This window comes from Chiloscyllium plagiosum, chromosome 12 (assembly GCF_004010195.1).
Source record: "Chiloscyllium plagiosum isolate BGI_BamShark_2017 chromosome 12, ASM401019v2, whole genome shotgun sequence".
Lineage (NCBI taxonomy): Eukaryota > Metazoa > Chordata > Chondrichthyes > Orectolobiformes > Hemiscylliidae > Chiloscyllium > Chiloscyllium plagiosum.
Genome location: NC_057721.1, coordinates 85,739,289 through 85,744,234, shown reverse-complemented (window position 1 = coordinate 85,744,234; position 4,946 = coordinate 85,739,289). Strand labels below are relative to the sequence as shown.

The 4,946-nt window shown below is 40.8% G+C and overlaps 1 protein-coding gene across 1 annotated transcript in view; it reads left to right on the top strand.

Annotated features, from left to right (window-relative positions):
* Nucleotides 1-4,946, top strand: part of LOC122554864 (heat shock transcription factor 2 binding protein) — a 132,104-nt gene that overhangs the window by 40,388 nt on the left and 86,770 nt on the right. The gene's annotated exons all lie outside the window — the stretch shown is intronic.

Here is a 4,946-nt window from a genome sequence, read left to right as displayed (position 1 = left end):
CAGGTTGCAGGGGGACTTGGATAAACTGCAGAATTGGGCTGAGAGGTGGCAAATGGAGTTCAATGCAGCTAAATGTGAGGTGATGCACTTTGGGAAGAATATCAGGAAGGCAGAGTACTGGGTCAATGGAAAGATTCTTGGTAGTGTTGATGTGCAGAGGGATCTTGGAGTTCATATACATAGATCCCTGAAGGTTGCCACCCAGGTTGATAGTGCTGTTAAGAAGGCATGTGTTAGGTTTCATTTGTAGAGGGTTTGAGTTCCGGAGCAGCATGCTGCATCTATACAAAACGCTGGTGCGGCCACACTTGGAATATTGTGTACAGTTCTGGTTGCCATACTTCGGGAAGGATGTGGAATCATTGGAAAAGGTGCAGAGCAGATATACCAGGACGTTTCCTCGTCTGGAGGGAAGGTCGTATGAGGAAAGGCTGAGAGACTTGGGTCTGTTCTCATTGGAAAGAAGAAGGCTAAGAGGGGATTTGATAAAGACATACAAGATGATCAGAGGATTAGATAGGGTAGACAGTGAGAGTCTTTTCCCTAGGATGATAACGTCAGCTTGTATGAGGGGGCATAACTACAAATTGAGGGGTGATAGATTTGTGACAGATGTCAGAGGCAGGTTCCTTACTCAGAGAGTGCCTGCTAATGTAGTTAATGTAGTTAACTCAGCCACATTAAGGAGACTTAGACAATCCTTGGATAAGCAGATGATGATGGGATAGTGTAGGGTAATGAGCTTAGAATAGTTCACAGGTCAGTGCAACATCAAGGGCGGAAGGGCGCTGTATTGTTCTATGTTCTATGAATGACTAGAGTAAGATTAGGACCAATCAAAGATAGTAGTGGATCGTTGTGTGTTGAATCTGAGGACATGGGGAAGCACTTAATGAATCCTTTTCATCAGTATTCACATTGGAAAAGGGCAATGTTACTGAGAATACGGAGAAAACACTGACTTATATAGCTGGACTGAAATAAAAATAAGAAGTCCCTCCTTTCCCAGAAACCTCTGCTCTCTGATTTCAAATATAAAAGCTGAAATCAGTGACTCACCGCTCCCGGCAGGCCCCTGGTCCAAGCTCCCACCCTTCGAGTTGCTGCTGCTGCTGAGAAACAGAAATTCTTTTATTCCTGACATACCTATAGGAAGCCTTAGAGTTTTCGTTGATCCTATCTGCCAACAACTTCTCATGTCCCCTCCTGGCTCTTCATGGTCAACAAAATTAAAGAGGTAGACACTTGGCAGAAAGTGGTGTGGGAGAAACTGATTCAAATTGGGAGGGTTACTCTTCGGAGAGTCGGTGTGGACTTCCTGGGCTGAAGGGCCTTTTACCACACTTAGGACTTCTACAAATTCATGGATCAGTTATGGGGAAAGATGGAACTGTTCTAATGGAACAGGCTTCATTTGAATCATGCTGGGACCAGAATCTTGGTGAATCACATAACTAGGGCTATTGATTGGGCTTTAAACTAAACAGAGGGTGGGGGTGGCAGTTGGTTGAATGGAAAATTATAAAATCAAAGGTGAAAGGGAAGTAGGATTGCAGCTTAGTGAAGGGGTTGATTGTTACTAGAAAACAAAAGGAAAGGACAGAATGTGCGAGTATCATATTGTACCAAATCACCATAAAAGTATAGGGAAATAGAATAAACTAAAAGGCTATTTTAATGCATGAAGCATTCAGAATAAGGTAGACAAATATACACAAATCAAGATAAATGAATATGATCTCAGCTTTACACGACAGTCACAACTTGGAACTTAACATTCAGGGATACTTGACATTTCAGCGGGACAGGAGGGACGGAAAAGGTGGTGGGATAGCACTAATGATAAGAAATGCAACAAAGACAGCTGTGAGAGATGATCTAGTCTCAGATGAGTTCAGTCCATTTGGGCAGAGGTAAGATGCATTAAGGGAAAGAAGACATTGGAAGGAATTGTGTACAGACCCTCAAAACTATCACTCAATGGGAAAAGCTGTAGATGTACAAATAATTGGAGCATGTAAAAATAATAGAGCAGTAATGTTGGGTGATTTTAATCTTCTTGTTGATTGGGTTAATCAAATTGGAAAGGGTTGCTATGACAACAGATTCATGTTGTGGAGCCAGCCAGGGAGCAGGCTATTTTAGATCTAGCAATGGGTGATAGGTTTAATAAATGACCTCTGAGTAAAATATCTCCCAGGAAGTAGTGATTATGCACAATAGGATTTAATATTTGTTTCCAGAGTGAGAAACTCAGGTCAAATCAATAGTGTTTAACTGAAATGAAGGGAATTGCAATGAAATGAGGATAGAGTTAGCTCTAATGAAGTGACTACATTGGCAGGAATGACAGTAAGCAAACAGTGGCAGACATTTCAGGAGGCAGTTCAGGACTTGCAGCAAAAATACATCTCACTAAGGAGGAAAGATTCGAAGAGAGGAGTAACCCAACCTCAGCTAACGAAGGAAATTATGGAAAGGTATGAAGTTGAAAGATAAAGCATATCAACAAGCCATCGACAGTGATGGCGCAGAGACAGGGATAAATTCGGAACCCAACAAAGAAGGACTAAAAGTTATTAAAGACCGAAGAAACAATTAATGAAGTCAAACTACCAAGGAATACAAAAACTAGCAATAAGAGCTTCTTCAAAAATATAACAAGGAAGAGAGATCAAAGTGAGCATAAGTCCCTTAGAAAATGAGTCTAGGCAAGCAGTTTTTAGGAACAAGGAAATATCAGGAGTTAAAACCGATATTTTTCATCAGTCATTATGGTGAAAAATACTTCAAACATTCCATTAATACTAAAGAATAAAGGGAGAAATTAAGTGCCATCACCATCACTGAAGAAGTCGTCCTCAACAACTAATGGGGCTGAAGACAAATAAGTTCATTTCTTTCGTTGAACTCCCCTGAGCCTGATGACTTGCATCCTAGGATCCTAAAGGAGGTGGCTACAGAGATAATGGATGCATTAGTTGTATTTTGAATTGTGAGAAATACCAGTGGAATGGAAAACTGGTTATGTAACACCCCTATTCAGAAAAGAATGGAGGTTAAAATCGGCTACCTCTAGGCCAATTAGCTTAATATTGATGGTTGGAAAACCACGAATCAATTATTAAGGAAATAATAGCACAACATTTGGAAAATCATAATCTAACCGAACTAAGTCAGCTTGACTTTGTGAAAGTGAAATCATTTCTGACTGATTTATTAGAGTTTTTTTCAAGGAAGTCTCAACCAGAGTCGATACAGGGGAATCAGTAGACTTCCAGAAGGTGTTCAATAGGGTACCTCACAAAATGTCAAATGATAAGATAAAAGCCCTTCACTCTTTCTTAACTACCACCTTTCAAATAGTCTGCCTTCCTCTTTTTGCTACCAAAGTGGATACCTGACACTTATCCATATTATATTGCATTTGCCAAATACTTGTCCACTCAGCCAGCCTGTCCAAGCCACCCCATAGCCTCTTAGCATCCTCCTCAAAGTACTCACTGCCATCCAGCTTGGTATTGTTGCAAATTTGGAGATACTGCATTCAGTCTACTCGTCACTGCCTGCCACTCTGAAAACGACCCATTTATTGCAATTCTCTGTTTCCTGCCTCCCAACCAGTTCCCTATTCACATCAATACATTACCTCTGGTACCATGAGTTTTAATTTTGCTTACTAATCTCTTGTGTGGGACCTTGTCAAAGACCTTTTGAAAATCCAAAGACACAGCATCCACTTATTCACCCTTGTCTACCCTACTGTCACATTGTCAAAAGATTTGAGAAGATTTGTCAAGTATAATTTCCCTTTACTCCTGTTCCTATTCCTGCTCCTAAACTCATCTCAAGCCTGAAATAGCCAGTTTATTTCCCCAATGTTCAGGTTCTGTAAGCTGTGACTTCTAATTAACAAGGCAGAGATATTCGTACATGTGAACATGTGCCTCCTGTGAAGAAGTAAAAGTAGCTACTGGAAGAAAGATCAAGAAGAACATTCTGCTCAACAAAGGGTAATCTCAGCAACTTGAGGCTCAGGAACCACTGAACAGGCTTTCCTATCTTTTCCTCCACCTGTAACACCCTTTGTTTTATGTCTGTATCTGTGTGTAGAGGAAGTGTTTACAAGTGAGTTGGAGCATTTAACTACTAAAGTTAAATGTTGACTACCATGACTCACTGGGATAGGTGCTGAAAATCAATCCCCGTTATTCCCACAGTTAACACGAAAATTAAAGTTCTTGAAAGAAATATTCAAAAATCCCTCATCTAGGTTCTTAGAAAGCATGGATCAAATTTCTGTATTTTACAGGAATTGGTTTATTATAGCAAAATTAGATTCTCACTACAGGTAAACTATTAAATTAAAACTCTATATCCCTTGTAAGCCTCCTCCCCCCCCCCCACTCCTTACACATACTCACAGACAGATGAACATAAACAGCGGGAAGAAAATATAGATGGAGGGAAAACTGGGAAACAGTGCCATGGTTGTTGTTAGGTTGGTTCTTATTGATCTAAGGTTTTTTCTTGATCTTCCATTTTCCGAATGGTTCCAGTGGTTTTGTGGCTGGTTCATTTATGAAAGGTGTCTGACTTATCCAGTTCTACGTCACAAGCTGTAACATCTGCTGAAAGGTAGACTGGGAGAATCAGGATGGTATTGGGCCTCAAGAAAGAGACTTTGTGGAGTGCCTCAGAGATGGATTCTTAGAGCAGCTGGTGCTGGAGCCGACCAGGGAGAAGGCAATTCTGGATCTGGTGTTGTGTAACGAACCGGAATTGGTCAGAGACCTCGAAGTGAAGGAGCCATTGGGAAGTAGTGACCATAATATAATAAGCTTCAATCTGCAATTTGAGAGGGAGAGGGTACAGTTGGAAGTGAATAAAGGGAATTATGGAGCTATGAGGGAGGAGCTGGCCAAAGTTCAATAGTGCAATACCTT